The following is a 17,332-nucleotide window of genomic DNA, read 5'->3' as shown; positions in this document are numbered from 1 at the left end:
ACACTTCCCATTTTGTCCATTCATTTTCTTTAAAATGTTGATAAAGTCGGGTCAGTACGTATATTAATAAATATAAATAAGATATGCTCTTTTCTCTAAGGTTGAATAAGTTCTCTTTCATTTTTACCATCATGTATAATGTTTTCTGAAAAATATTCAACTTTTTGGGAAAACGCTAATACTAATGGAGGGATTGCAGAGCAGCGATTTTCCTTCGTTAAAATACTGTATCTTAAAATATAATAAAAAAAATTCGATGCAAAATATCAAAAAGTCGTATTTAAATGTCAAAAGATTTAACTATCCTTTTTTTTTGCACAAGATGTTAAACAAATATTTGATTTTTTTTTATAAAAACACTTATTCCTAAATTTATTGTTACTAGTTGTACCGCCACATACTCATTGTGTTTACATTTCATTCTAATTTTCTAGTTAGTATGTATTCTATTTTCATTGTGTTTTCGACGTTCCTTAAATCTTAGAATAGGGAAAAGTAGTTCTCACGTTTCGTCTGACTGTTTTCTGCAATCCACTGACGCCTTTATTACTCTGAAACGACTGATTAACAGTTGTGATATTTTACTTATGTTTTATAGTTATTTATGTACCAAGGGCACAAAGAAGATGTTTATATTCGAGGGCAACGTTTACAAAATCGAGGGCCTCTGGCCCGAGATTTTGTAAGTTGCCCGAGATTTATAAACATCAAGTTGTGCCCGTGGTGCATACAAACTTTTATTTTTCACGAGAAAATCTAAAAAAAAGACTAATTTATATAATTAATTCGTAAAAAAAAAAAATTTACGTGGCGTTGATTTTGTTGTCAAGGTGATTTTATGTTTATTGCAAACACGGCGTCTATTCACGGTGTCAACACGTATATTTTCGACCGCGGAAATGAATGAGGAAAATTGTGAAATTCCAGAAAACATTGTGAAGAAAGCGCAAAAAGCCAATGAAAATGTGTTACCTGGAACATCAGGATCCATATATGAAAAAGAATACAAAATTTTCCTTAATTGGAAGATTAAGAAGTGGCTTACTTCCAAGAATTGGTGAGTTATTCTGTTTATAAAATAATTATTTAACTGTGTTCTTCATTTTTAGTCAGAAAAATATTCACCCAGTTCCTTATGGTGAAAATACTCGATGGTCAAGACAACTTTAAGAGTAAACGACAACATAGACATTTCTAATTATCATCGTTTGACATATTTCTATAAAAAACCCAAAAGGTTATGTGGCAAAAAAATCCCGAGTTTTGACTGGCGAACAAGTCATGCAATTTCTAAAAGATGCTTCCGACAACAGATATTTACTTCAGAAGGTAACTAAGTTATTTTTTGATGATTGTAATTAATTTAAATACGAATGTTTTATGCTGTAAAGGTAGTTGGAGGATGAGTGAACACAATTCAAGATTTTTATATAATACGTTATTCGGTGCTAGCAGAATGGAAGCAGTGGCAGAAATAATTCCAATAGAGGCACCTCCGAAAAGTTTAAGTTTACCTGAATAGTTTGGTATGAATAGCAAGTTTGTAAATTGTAATTTGTATCTTCGTTATTAAATAAATTGTCAAAAAATAAATAAGTGGTTAAAAATAAACAATAATTTTTTCTACTCATTAAGGTTGAAGTTTGTCATTTTCCCATCGCTGGCAGTGGATGAAATTTCATTTCACCCTCTAGTGGAAAAATACTCGGCCGTCTACGATTTTAACGGGTCGTCCAGCCTGAGCGTTTCGCAGCTAGCGAAACGTGTCGCGTATCGCCTGCACCGACCGCACCGTCCGCTTCGCGCGCTTCGAAAATCATGACGCCTAGGCTGGACGACCCGTTAGTGTTTGACGTTTAATACTGCTAGTTTACACAAGTGAAAACAATGAACATGAGTGAGACTGACGAAGTTTCTGAAGAAATTTTGAATGCTGCCAATGCGGCATTTTCGAATCTGATACAAGTGCAGTTATTGATACAGGAAGCAGCCAACTAAGTTTAAACAAAGATACAAGTTCAAATAATACTTACGATAAAAGTGTAAATATTATTGGTGATAATTGCACAAATTGTTCTATTACAGTTAATGTATTTCAAAAATAAAATACCTACCATAAACAAACATTTATTTCCTAATTTCTTAGAAAAAATAGTATATGCAACTCGCGGATGAAGAAATTTCAACGGCTCGAGTTTCTTTTTCGCACTCGCTCGTGTGAAAAAATCACTCTCGCCGTTGAAATTCAACTTCATCCACTAGTTCCATAATGTACTATTTTTAAATTTTTGTTTAATTCGGTTTAGCAAAATAGGGCATAATGAGAGGGCGTAATAACTCTTTATGCCCGCTCATTGTGCCCCGGATATAAGATGCCGCTTTACGTTTATCAAATCATGGATATAAAACAAACATTATATACGAGTGAAAAATAAACGATATTATGTAGCTGGTAAAATCCTAACCATAATTTGTCTGACCATGACCATCAAATTTGACGACGAGGTTTCATTTTTCGACTAGCTTCAAAAACATTTATTTTCTGGCAGATCTCGGAACCCCAGAAGATATTTTCAGCTTCATTTGGTCAAAAAATTCCACCACACACACATATGTTGAAAATTTTGGGTTTTTTTCTAAAAATTTGACGTTCCAGCCGAATATTTCAACAAATTTGGTCCGGGACCATAACAACGCTGTATTTTTGCAATCAGCAGATTGGGATCCAGTCCCAGAATTTTTGTGGTAGGTACCAATTTTTGAAATCTTTGATCAATTTTCGATCACTTCGAAAAATAGCTAGAGACATTTTCTTTAGAATTCAACTTGTAGAAGTTATTTTATGCTTCATTTCTTCGAAAATTCCTACATTTTTGCAGAATCACTCATTGAAAAATGCCAATGTTTTTAGTTGCAACATTTTTTTTTTAAACCGAATATTTCAAAAAGCTTGCCTTGGAACAATAAAACCTTTATATTTTTGAATTAGCACGTTGAAATGTACACCTCAGGATTTTCGTTTAGTTTTTAGCAACTTTACAAAAACTCAATTTTTCAATATTCCCCCTATGAATTTTTTGATAATTTTTCAACCACCCTCGAAAATTAGCGAAAGATAATTATTGCAGTTTGCACTATTTGTAGATTTCAACGTCCAGAAATTATTTTCGGTTCCATGTCTTTGAAAATTACTGCCATTTTTCCACAATCCTCAAATGAAATGTGGCAGTTTGTATAATTAAAAAATTTGACGAAGTGGTTTCATTTTTCGACTACTTGCGAAAATTGGCCAAAGACATTTATTATCTCGCAGATCTCGATCCACGGAAGATATTTTCGGCTTCATTTCGTCAAAAAAATCTACCACACACACAAATGTTGAAAATTTTGGGTTTTTTTATAAAAATTTGACGTTTCAGCCGAATATTTCAACAAATTTGGTCCGGGACCATAACAACGCTGTATTTTTGCAATCAGCAGATTGGGATCCAATCCCAGAATTTTTGTGGTAGGTACCAATTTTTGAAAACTTTGATCAATTTTCGATCACTTCGAAAAATAACTAGAGACATTTTTTTTAGAATTCAACTTGTAGAAGTTATTTTATGCTTCATTTCTTCGAAAATTCCTACCATTTTTGCAGAATCGCTCATTGAACAATGCCAATTTTTTTAGTTGCAAAATTTTTTTTTCAAACCGAATATTTCAAAAAGGTTGCCTTGGAACAATAAAACCTTTATATTTTTGAATTAGCACGTTGAAATGTACACCTCAGGATTTTCGTTTATTTTTTAGCAACTTTTAAAAAACTCAATTTTTCAATATTCCCCCTATGAATTTTTTGATAATTTTTCAACCACCCTCGAAAATTAGCGAATGATAATTATTGCAGTTTGCACTATTTGTAGATTTCAACCCCCAGAAATTATTTTCGGTTCCATGTTTTTGAAAATTACTGCCATTTTTCCACAATCCTCAAATGAAATGAGGCAGTTTGCATAATTAAAAAATTTGAGGAAGTGGTTTCATTTTTCGACTACCTTCGAAAATTAGCCAAAGACATTTATTATCTCGCAGATCTCGATCCACGAAAGATATTTTCGGCTTCATTTCGTCAAAAAAATCTACCACACACACAAATGTTGAAAATTTTGGGTTTTTTCTAAAAATTTGACGTTTCAGCCGAATATTTCAATAAATTTGGTCCGGAACCATAACAACGCTGTATTTTTGGAATCAGCAGATTGGGATCCAATCCCAGAATTTTTGTGGTAGGTACCAATTTTTGAAAACTTTGATCAATTTTCGATCACTTCGAAAAATAGCTAGAGTCATTTTTTTTAGAATTCAACTTGTAGAAGTTATTTTATGCTTCATTTCTTCGAAAATTCCTACCATTTTTGCAGAATCGCTTATTGAAAAATGCCAATTATTTTAGTTGCAAAAATTTTTTTTCAAACCGAATATTTCAAAAAGCTTGCTTTGGAACAATAAAACCTTTATATTTTTGAATTAGCACGTTGAAATGTACATCTCAGGATTTTCGTTTAGTTTTTAGCAACTTTACAAAAACTCAATTTTTCAATATTCCCCCTATGAATTTTTTGATAATTTTTCAACCACCCTCGAAAATTAGCGAAAGATAATTATTGCAGTTTGCATTATTTGTAGATTTCAACCCCCAGAAATTATTTGCAGTTCCATGTCTTTGAAAATTACTGCCATTTTTCCACAATCCTCAAATGAATTGTGGCAGTTTGTATAATTAAAAAATTTGACGAAGTGGTTTCATTTTTCGACTACCTTCGAAAATTAGCCAAAGACATTTATTATCTCGCAGATCTCGATCCACGGAAGATATTTTCGGCTTCGTTTCGTCAAAAAAATCTACCACACACACATATGTTGAAAATTTTGGGTTTTTTCTAAAAATTTGACGTTCCAGCCGAATATTTCAACAAATTTGGTCCCGGACCATAACAATGCTGTATTTTCGCAATCAGCAGATTAGGATCCAATCCCAGAATTTTTGTGGTAGGTACTAATTTTTGAAATCTTTGATCAATTTTAGATCACTTCGAAAAATAGCTAGAGACATTTTCTTTAGAATTCAACTTGTAGAAGTTATTTTATGCTTCATTTTTTCGAAAATTCCTACCATTTTTGCAGAATCGCTCATTGAAAAATGCCAATTTTTTTAGTTGCAAATTTTTTTTTCAAACCCAATATTTCAACAAGCTTGCCTTGGAACAATAAAACCTTTATATTTTTTAATTAGCACGTTGAAATGTACACCTCAGGATTTTCGTTTAGTTTTTAGCAACTTTTACAAATACTCAATTTTTCAATATTCCCTCTATGAGTTTGTTGCTAATTTTTCAACCACCCTCGAAAATTATCGAAAGATAATTATTGCAGTTTGGACTATTTGTAGATTTCAACGCCCAGAAATTATTTGCAGTTCCATGTCTTTGAAAATTACTGCCATTTTTCCACAATCCTCAAATGAAATGTGGCAGTTTGTATAATAAAAAAATTTGTCGAAGTGCTTTCATTTTTCGATTAACTTCGAAAATTAGCCAAAGGCATTTATTATCTTGCAGATCTCGATCCACGGAAGATATTTTCGGCTTCATTTCGTCAAAAAAATCTATCACACACACAAATGTTGAAAATTTTGGGCTTTTTCCAGCCGAATATTTCAACAAATTCCTAGCTAGAGACATTTTTTTTAGAATTCAACTTGTAGAAGTTATTTTATGCTTCATTTCTTCGAAAATTTCTACCATTTTTGCAGAATCGCTGATTGAAAAATGCCAATTTTTTTAGTTGCAAAATTTTTTTTTCAAACCGAATATTTCAAAAAGCTTGCCTTGGAACAACAAAACCTTTATATTTTTGAATTAGCACGTTGAAATGTACACCTCAGGATTTTCGTTTAGTTTTTAGCAACTTTTACAAAAACTCAATTTTTCAATATTCCCCCTATGAATTTTTTGATAATTTTTCAACCACCCTCGGAAATTAGCGAAAGATAATTATTGAAATTTGCATTATTTGTAGATTTCAACCCCCAGAAATTATTTTCGGTTCCATGTTTTTGAAAATTACTGCCATTTTTCATGAAATGTGGCAGTTTGTATAATTAAAAAAATACTTTCGAACCGAGTATGAAATTTAATTTTTCCATTTTTTTTAAACGTCTATATATGGTAAAAAATAATCAATAACTTAATAAACCACAAAAATAGACTCAGCATGTTTTGTACATTTTAGTTGGGATATATCGGACAACACTTGGCGATGGCGTCATCAATTTGGGGGAAGGGAGGAGATAAATTTTCGTTACACTTTACCATGCTTACGATAACCTTAAATCGTTTGCGAGATTCCGAATTATTGGGTTTTCCCTTAACACGGATTCATAAACCACAAGTGAAGAAATAGGTATGTTATTTGATCAAATTTAAATAACATTTATTTCGGCAAAATTTTGTTATTCATTTTTTGGCAGGGGATAACCGAAAAAAATTTTATTAATAATTTACCATGCTTCCGATGACCTGAAAACGTCTGCAAGATTTTCGGTATTCGGCTCTGTAGCCTCATTATTAAATTGCAAAATGTTGTAATACAATTTAGATTTTTTCTCCAAAAATTTGGATATCTAGTGTAAAAACTCAACATGGAATCATAAACCACAAATGCAAGGGTATGTTATTTTATAAAATTTAAATTCTGTAATTTAAATTGTCATCTTGTGCAAATAGTAACTCTTTACTATTGTAAATTTTGGAGATGACGTCATTAATTTTGGTTCAATTTTTACCATTTACACGAAATTCATAAAATAAATATAAAATTTGACAAATGTCAGACAGACGGAAGCGAAAGATCTATTTTTTCGTGCTTCAGGGACCATTTTAAAATATTGTTAAACAATTTTGCTTTTTCCTAAAAAACAGTATGTATTCGACAGCATTGTAATTTTGATTAACGGTTTATCATGTCTTTTATGACCTAAAAATCTTTGCAAGATTTCAGAGCATTCGGTTCTACAATTTTGAATTTTTTCTAAATAATACAGATGTCTATAGAAAGAACTCAACACGGATTCATAACCCACAGGTGCAGGAGTATTTTAGTTTTTTTTTAGAAAATTTAAATAATATTTACTAATGTAAATTTTAGTGATGACGTCATCCTATTGTTGGTGGGGATGATTAGCTAGTTTTGATTAACGTTTTACCATCTACACGATAGTCCTAATATACATATAAAATTGGACAGCAATCGGTCCAGTAGTTTGGGAGATTATCTGTCTAATAAAAATACGGACAGACGGCAGACAGACAGGCAGATTGACTGACAGACCAAGCGGATAGACGGTAACGGGAGACCAATTTTTTCGTACTCTACGGGCCATGAAACGTCGAGAAAACAGAAAAGTAACCAGTCGTCAAATAGACTCAATTACAGTACTTTAATTTTTTATTGCACATCTGAAAGCTCAACAGAGTTTTCTTTTTCCTTCGGCCAGATTCTAACACTCCTCACTGCTGGCAATGTTTACTAAATAATCAGTTCGTCCGCTCAACGAAAAGATCATCCCTCATAATTTTCTATATGTATGCAAAATGCACTGACGCACCCACTGAATACAGCAAATCAGTCTCAGAACAAAGCGCTTTTCTCGTGTTTTTAAGCTTTATACTTAGTCTTTTACGTGCTCACTCGATGGCAGCATAATTCACTCGGGGTTCAAAATCTTGAATAAATGAAAAGTTCGAGAGAGGGCACATTGCATGACTCGGAGTTGTTTCCGGTCTCCTGGTCTGCCCGGAAAGAAAACCGGAAGTTGAACGTAATCCTGGCGGTGGCTAGCCGGATGTTATTATCCTTGATTGCGGCTCGTTGTTTTCTGTATATGAGAGCTTTTGTATTGATCTTGTTATGGATTAATGGGCAAAAGCTCGATTCAAAGGGGGAAAATGTTTTAGTTGGAAGAAATTATTATTATCGAATTCGGAGTGGTAGTAGCGCAATTTACGACGAAGAGATATGGGTTTTATTTAATTTACGTTATAGATTTTGCGGCAAAGCGCTAACTTTATTTGTGCCATTTGTGGAAGTAAAGACGGTCGGTCCAGACACACGTTGGTTTATTTGGGACAATAATTTGATAAACGTGGTTTTAAAAGTAATTCAATAACTGCAAGTGTATAATTTTGGCTTTTTCGTTTTGTTTGTTTATCTTGTTTTAAAATTATAATTGGGTTTTTCAAGCATGAAATTATGTTAAAATTTCTAAATACTCATAAATTAAATCATCAAAAAACAAAAAAATTCTATATATATCTTTTCAGCTTTCATTTCCTTTACCTCGACTAACAATTTTGCATTTAATTACGTCCTAACTTCATTAAATCTGTTTTCTCCAAACCTAATCCTTCCAATAAAGTTCTTATCTCCTTTTGTCACATAGCCCATTTAAGTGGAATTCTTAATTGGTATTGCTGCTTCCCCTACTCCAAATATCCAAGCCGTTTTCCTTGGTATAAAGGTCCGAATACTTAATTTTTTTCAAACATTCGCAGAGTACTTGAGTAGGGTTCTGAATAGACAGACGACATAGTCTATTCATGGTATAATTTTGCTGCTGTTTTTTTATATTTTTCAATTAAGAGACTTAGTAGATCTCGAGATAAAAGACCGAAACAATTTGCTCCAACGATCGGACGAAAACGAACGGAGATGGTTTAAATGTTAAATAACTTCAATCAGCGTCAACGGATGTAGTTGATTGGAATTACAATCACGTTTATATCAGCTTTGTTCACTTTTTCTAACAGTTTAAGGCCATATTTTTCTCTGGAATAACATACTAAAATTTTTTGGGGAAAATTACATCAAAAAGAGGAGGCAACTTTTTTACTCCTACCATTGATGTAATTTCACCTTTTGCGTAAATCTTATTATTTTTCGAAAATTCTGGATTTATTTACCTTCGACCAATTTTTGATATCTCAATTTTTCGAGTTCCCTGTTTCTTCGTTTTTACAATTTTTTGATATCACAATTTTTCGTTTTTTCGTTTTCTTTCATTTTTCAGTTTTTCCATTTTTCAATGTTTCGGTTTTATAATTTTTTGTTTTTGCAATTTTAATTTTTTCAATTTTTCGATAGTAGAATTTTTTTCATTTGTCGGTTTTTCAATTTCTCAATTTTTAATTTTGCAATTTTTCAATTTTTTGTTTCCTCAGTTTTTATTATTCATTTTTCCGATTTTTTAATTTTCATTTTCTCGATTTTATATCACAATTTTTCGGTTTTTCACTTCCTCTATTTTTTGATGTTTCTTTCGATTTTATAATTTTTCGTTGATTCAATTTTTCAATTCCTCGATTTTTCAATTTTTAAATTTTTCAATTTTGCAGTTTCTGGAGCTCCAGTTATCCGATTTTCCGATTTCTTTAATTTTCAATACTTCGATTTTACAATTACATATTTGGTTTTTTGGGTTTTTCATTTGATTTTTTCAGTTTTTACGTTTTTGAAAGCTTTTTTTTATTGTTTCATTTCTGATTTTTCTATTTTAATATTTTGCAATTTTTGCTTCAAATAACTGAAAAATTGGAAAACTAATAATCGAAAAATTGCAAAATCGACAAATTGCAAAGCGAAGAACTGAAGAAACACTGAAAAACTAAAAATCGCGGAACAAAAAAATCGAAAAAAATTGAGCAATGGAAAAATTGGAAAGCAGTAAAAACGAACCGAATCAAAAAATTATGGAATAGTCAAAACTGTTAAGTCAAAAAACCGTAACACTGGAAGATTAAACATCGACAAATTGAAAAATTAAAAATCGAAAAATTGAAAAATGGAATAAATGAAAAAGTTTTAAGGTCGTAAAGTTGAAAAAGTGATTTTTTTTTTTAATTATCTATAATAATTATATAATACGTTTAAAATGAAAACTAGAAAAATATTGTAAATCACAAATTGAAGAAACGATAAATCGAAAAATCGAGGAATTGGAAAATCCAAAAATTGAAAAATTTCATACTGAAAAAAGGAAAATTACAAAATCAGAACAAAACCAGAAAAATTGAAATAATAAAGAAAATAAAAAACCAGTATGAGACATTTTAAACCGAAAAACTGAAGAAATGAAAAAATTAAATCCAAAAGTTGGAAAATCAAAAAACTGAAAAATTTAAAATTGAAAACTCGAAGAGTTGCATGTCATAAAATTGAAGAAACAAAAAAAAACGAAACACGGTAAACATTGACATTGAGAAAACAAAAAATTATAAAATCAAATTGATGAATTGGAAAATTTAAAATTGAAAAATTGAAAACCGAAAAATTGCAAATTAAAAAATCGAAAATTCCAACAATTAAATCATTTTACACTGAAAAAAGGAGTAATTGCAAAATTAGAACATTGAAAATCATAAAAATTGAAAAAAATAAAGAGAAAAAACTGAAACGAAAAATTGCAAATCGAAAAACTGAAAAAACGGAAAACTGCAAAATCGATAAATTTCAAATCGAAGAACTAAAGAAACGAAAAATTGAAACAGTGAAAAACTAAAAATCGAGAAACTAAAAATCGAAAAAAAATAACCAACTGAAAAATTGGAAAGAAGAAAAAACGTACCGAATTGAAAAATTATGGAATCGTCAAAACTGTAAAGTAAATAACTGTAACACTGAAATATCGAGAAACTTAAAAATTAAATATCGAGAAATGGAAAAATTAAAAATCGAAAAATTGAAAAATGGAATAATTGAAAAAATTTTAAAATACAATAAATTGAAAAGTGAAAAAATTCTAAGGTCGTAAAGTTGAAAAATGAAAAATTATATAATACGTTTAAAATGAAAACTAGAAAAATTACAAATCATAAATTGAAGAAACGATAAATCGAAAAATCGAGGAATTGGAAAATCAAAAAATTTAATACTTTCATACTGAAAAAAAAGGAAAATTACAAAATCAGAACATTGCAAATCAGGAAAATTGGAAAAATAAAGAAAATAAAAAACCGGTACGGGACATTTTAAAAAAGTTGAAAAATCAAAAAACTGACAAAGTTAAAATTGAAAACTTCAAGAGTTGCATGTCGTAAAATTCAAGAAACAAAAAAAAACGAAACACTGAAAATATTGGGATTGAGAGAACAAAAAATTATAAAAACAAGTCGAGTAATTGAAAAACGAAAAATTGCAAATCAAAAAATCGAAAAATCCAAAAATTGAAACAGTTCATACTCAAAAAACAATAATTTCAAAATTGGAACATTGAAAATAATAAAAATTGAAAAAAATAAATATAAAAACCGAAATGAAAAATTGCAATTCGAAAAACTGAATAAACAAAAAAAAATGAAAAATTGGCCAATTGTAAATTTAAGTTAAAAAACACCGGCAGTCTCGTTTACGCCACTGATTAAAAAATCATAATTTTTCAAAGAAGTGGGATTTGTTGGACTGTAGTTCAGTATCGAGGGAAGTTCTATGGAAATAACCTTCGACTAATTTTTTTTTTTTCAGATGCTAATTGGACTAATGTTTAATTGATTGTAAAAATTTTTCGCGTTGTAGAAATCTATCACCAAGATATAATTTTACTACTTATTAAAGGAAAAGTGAAGAAAAAAAAATTAAATTAAACTCTATAAGGGTAGGTTTTTTAAAAGACAAAAATATTCCGTAAAATTACGTTGAAATTTACATTTACATCAATAATACGATAATTTCACTCCAATTCAATGTTTAAAGTTTACAGAACGTTCACTTTTTGCAGTGAAACATTAATCACTTGTTTTATGTTTCCAACATCTACAAAATTCGCACTTATTTTACCTACAATAACTCAAATTTTAAATTTAAAATTACTCGTGGATTAAATGGGGTAATCAAACAATTTCGTCAGGTAGAGAAATTTTTACATCATCAAAATTTCATAATAACGGTTTTATAAACTTACAAATATTTTTTAATAACAAAAGCAAATCCGTATAGTGTATACAATCTGCTATATAAAAAATACCAGATAAATTGTAAATAAATTTTGTATACCTATTTAAAAATAAACAATATTCTATTAGGACCATTGAAATACTTTTTCTACTAGATTATGATAAATGCGTTATTAACATTTTTTCAAGACCGTTCTACTCTTATTTGTGAGATAAATTTTATTCAAGGAAAAATATTGACAATGTTGAGTCCTTTTAATATTTCAAAAATTATTCTCATAAATGTCGTTAGATTGGTTATTAAATTTCACAAAAAAAAACAGAAGTGATGTAACTACTAGGAGTACTTTTTTGTATCTGTTATTTAATACCTACTGGGTAATCCATTTGATTAATTTGTTTTATAAATAAAGATCAACAGCGGCTATGTTTACACAGGTTAATTGAAATAAATTTGGCTAGGCTTCAACTTTATTGTTTGTATTTGCAGAGATTAGATAAATGCATTGTATATGATTGTCGTTTTGAATAGTTCTTGTTTATTGAATGTTAAATTCAGTCTTACACATAATAAAAAAAAATCCGCAACAGTTCTAACACCATTTATTTTGAATTCAAATTTTTAACACCTCTATGACTTCTGATTCAAACATCACACATATACGTATCTACATCCGAAAGTTTTACTTGCTATATGAAACTTTTAATTAGTGGTGTTCAGATCATTTAAATGTAAAGCTCCTGGTGAAATCAGCGTTAAAGGAAAATGAGTTTGTGGTTATGGCAACCCTAACACATGCAGAGTAGTTAGTAATGAGTTCTTAAAATACATTACTAAAAAGTTTCTCAGAAACATCAGACTTAATGAACAGCAGAGTGTAATATAAAAAAATGTGTAATGCATAAATTATTTTGCATAAAGTTGCACGGAGGAATAATAATTTCATACCAAAATTTTCTTAAGATCTGTTAGACTTATTGTTAAATTGTGGTTAAATTCGGCAGTAATAAAATAGAAATTAATCGGTAAGGAAACTGTTTTTTTTTGCCTGATACCTTTATTTTAAGACCCCTCCAGTGGTTCTTGTAATCTTCTGTAAGTAAGAGAGGAAAGGATTACTACAACAAATACGACATTAGATTTATATTCTAAACAACGCTCGAAACAGTTTTGGAATTTCCGTTTTGTGTTTGATCCAATTAAACATGAATTTTACACTATCTCGAGTAAAAATATCGTTACGTTGAACAGGTATTTAAAATCAACGTGGGTAAACTCAACAATTTATTTCTTAGTAACTCAAATTTACAACACAGCGATTGTGTACAAAGTAATTCCGGCGCAATTTAATTCATAGTTCCGTGATCGAGGTCTTTCTGGAATACCCATCGGGACTTCCGCTTCCAGCTTTTCTTTAGCGTACGCAGCCCGGCTACCGTCACTGACGATGAGTGACCCATCATCGGCCTACATACTAGAACCCATAGGCGTGGTACCGGGGCGGTGTATGGGTTTTGTTTTGTAACAATACTTTTTCATATTTAACTGATTACAATATTAATGAAACAATTGTAATATTAATACTACGCCGAATTTTACCACAATATCCTTCTCTGTTTCGACCTCGGGCGTTTGATAGTCAAAATAATCATAAAAAATTTTGTTACTAAATATAAATTGTGTTTCCGGGACTTTAGGTGTTGTAATACTCTTGTATTTTCAATCAATCCAAAAAAGTACTTCTTAGATTTTTTTTTATATTTGTATATTGAGTACTAAATAATGAACAAAACCCATTTACTGTTTTATAAAATGTATGGTATTTTGATTGCTTTATCTGTCAAGGGAATCATGTTTTATGAACTGTGTAATGGAAATGCTTTAAATTTCTATGTAATTAATAAAACGTCAAGTAAAACAATCTCATTTGGAATCTTAAAATTCGTAGACAAAATTTTGTTAAGTTCCAAAATATTAAACTAAGCAAATCTGTTTTGTACAAAACCTATTATTATTATTATTAAATTAACTATAGTGAAATAGAATTTACAATTTTAAAAAACGTGAAAGAAACAATTTAGGAAATTACAAATTTTCAGTAAAGTCTAAACTTTAAAAAGTGCCAAAATAGACAACATTGTAGCAATCATTTATACACATTAAATGTGGCATGTATAAAATGTACTACAAATCACTAAATATCCAAAAAAATTAACAAACATTTTAAATATTCCGAATATTTAAATGAGTGTAAACTTCTGAAGTGGAACAATGTTAACATTATGCATGTTTAGATATAGATGGGAATAAATGTAAAAAAATAGAAATAAAATTTTTACAAATTCCAAAATTAGAAATTAAATCTAGGGCGGTTGTATTTTGCAAAATCATTGTATGTATTTATAAACAAGGTAGACTCTCAAAAAGCAACACATTTTTAATTTCTTACGTAAGTTACTTAAATTGAAAATACAAAAGTTATTATATATATCAAAACTTTTAATATTTTTGTGTATATTTGATAAAAATTGTACAAAATTTTGGTTTGACCAAGAATTAAGGAGATAAGTTAAAAATAAAAAAATTGGTCTAAAGAGTTTAGACAGTACTTCCCTCGCTGTCGGAAACTTGACGACTGCATGCCTATTGTGTTTTTTTTCTCATTACATTTTTGTAGTGGGAATTTAAAAAAAAAATGCGATGACGTCATCAACATTTTTGCAAGGACACGTATATCAGTTGGGATAGATGTAGTTAGTGTAATACTAAGAATAAAATTATTATATTCTCAAATTTTCGGGAAAATGAATTGGGTCGTTTGAATATTGATTTGTAATAATCAATAAAATAACGAAACAATTTACTCACGTATACCTACGTATCAGAGGCAACTGAAAATCGTGTATGTATAAACATTCTTAATTTAAGATGACAGGCGTAACAGCATACGTGAGAGCCAAACAGAGAAACTGTAAACAAAACGACCGTCGGTTTTATTGCTTCGACTTCCGCTTATTATATAAAACATTGGGTTTTATTTTAATTCTTGACGGTGAAATTCACAATTGGTTGATTATAAACATGTCTATTTCACATTCGCGGAATCAAGTGAACGCATAAAACAAATGCAGGTCTGTAATGTTAAAGTCGATGTAAATAAGCGTGCTACCCTTATGTTTCAACCGAGTTTTTCCTTTAACAAATTTTGTGTCTACCAAATTGGGTTGGTTGGGGTGTAATACTAATAATAAGTGTTGCCTTTAATTTAATCAATAAAATAAATTGACTTCATTAATTTTTTTGAACCACCTCTTAAGAAAATCTAAAAAATATGAATGGAATGATAAATCACAAGTACAAACTCATCATATTTTTTGCATTTTAGATAGGATTTATTCAGCAAAATTTAAGGGTGACGTCATCAATTTTTTTAGGAGGGATGATCAAATACATTTTGAACAAAAGTTTACCATGCTTATAATAACTTTAAAATATTCCCAAGATTTCAAAGCATTCGGTTTTGTAATTCCTGATTAAATCGATAAAATAAATTCACGCCTTCATTAATTTTTTTGAGTCACCCTGCATATGCAAATCCAAAAATATGAATGGAATGATAAATCACAAGTACAGACTCACCATATTTTGTACATTTTAGATAGGATTTTTTCAGCTAAATTTTGTGGTGACATCATAAATTTTTTAGGGGGGACGACCAAATACGTTTTGATCAAAAATTTACCATGCTTATGATAATTTTAAAATGTCTTCAAGATTTCGAAGCATTCGGTTTTGTAGTTCCTGAGTAAATCAGTAAAATAAATTTACGCTTTCATTTATTTTCTTGAATCACCCTGTATATGCAAATCCAAAAAATATGAATGGAGTGATAGATCACAAGTACACACTGATCATATTTTGTACATTTTAGATATGATTTATTCGGCAAATTTTCGAGCTGACGTCATCAAGTTTTTGGAGGGGATAAGCAAATATATTTTGACTAAACATTTATTATGCTCTTTATGACCTTAAAACATCTGCAAGATTTCAGAGCATTCGGTTTTGTAGTTCCTGATTAAATCAATAAAATATATTTACGCATTCATTAATTTTTTTGAGTCACCCTGTATATGCAAATCCAAAAAATATGAATGGAGTGATAGATCACAAGTACAGACTCATCATATTTTGTACATTTTAGATATGATTTATTCCACAAACTTTTGAGCTGACGTCATCAAGTTTTTGGAGGGGATAAGCAAATATTTTTTGACTAAAGATTTATGATGCTCTTTATAGCCTTAAAACATCTGCAACATTTCAAAGCATTCTGGTTAGCAGATTAAAAATTAAATTTCAAAATGTTGTTTTATAATTTTGATTTTTTTTCCAAAAATCTGGACGTTTCGGGTGAAAAGTCGATTCAGAGTTGTAAACTACATGTGTAGGACTATGTTATTTTATACAATTGAAAACCCATTTACTATGTACAATTTTGAAGTGACGTCATCGCATTAGTGGTGGGGATGATTAGACAAATTTTGGTTAGCGTTTTACCATCTACATGATATTCTTAATATAAGTACAAAATTTCACAACAATCGGTCGAGTACTTTCGGAGATTATCTGTCTAATAAAAATCCGGGACAACAGACGGACAGACGGACGGACAGACAGACGGAAATGGGAGACCTATTTCTTCGTCTTCTAGGGGTCATGAAAGATCGAGAAAACGTAAAAGTAGAGAGTCGGCCGACGGACTTAATGTGACTCAATCTTGAAATGTGTGGCAATTAGTAACTTTTATGAAATAGAAATATATCTGTGTCCTTGTTATGCTCCGTCTTTTCGACAGCAGGTATTTTTTGCTTCCAGTATGGCGATCCTGTTACTGTCATTTGGCCGTCAATTGCCTTGGTGGTAACACGTCTTCCACGACTGTTTGCTGGTTACCGGTGACACTTTCTCGTTGAATAGGGCTGGAGTTACTTTGGGACTGGAATAGTGTTCTTTCCGGTCCGTTAACTCAATAATTCTAGTACAGTCTGTCGTAACCTCAAATCGTAAACACATCAACCTTTCGTTGACAGATAGCGAAAATTACTAGCCTCGCGCTATCTTTGTTTAACACATAGGTTAGGTTCCTCTCTGTCGAATTCCGACCACAGGCAGTTTGCCGTACTTTCTAAAAGTAATAGTAGATCTAGTGACTTTAGACGGACTCGATTACAATACTTCCTTTGCTTACGCTCGGGAAGTAAAAAATGATTTACGAACTTTCATTTATGTATATTTTAAAGCACAGACAAAGAAACAAGGTATGCGTATGTTTCAAGTG

At 30.4% G+C, this 17,332-nt stretch overlaps 1 protein-coding gene and 1 long non-coding RNA gene across 6 annotated transcripts in view; both read left to right on the top strand.

The window, feature by feature from the left end:
* The window catches only part of LOC135130705 (uncharacterized protein), a 573,502-nt gene that overhangs the window by 336,097 nt on the left and 220,073 nt on the right, over positions 1–17,332 (top strand). The window lies entirely within an intron of this gene.
* On the top strand, positions 847–1,577 carry LOC135130487 (uncharacterized). Its single transcript, XR_010280791.1, has 3 exons — positions 847–1,057; positions 1,110–1,329; positions 1,392–1,577. It is a non-coding gene; the product is annotated as an uncharacterized LOC135130487 (long non-coding RNA).

Source organism: Zophobas morio, unplaced genomic scaffold (assembly GCF_036711695.1).
Source record: "Zophobas morio isolate AGI-343-1 ecotype UQ-CSIRO unplaced genomic scaffold, CSIRO_AGI_Zmor_V1 ptg000017l, whole genome shotgun sequence".
NCBI lineage: Eukaryota > Metazoa > Arthropoda > Insecta > Coleoptera > Tenebrionidae > Zophobas > Zophobas morio.
This window is presented reverse-complemented; position numbering and strand designations above follow the sequence as displayed.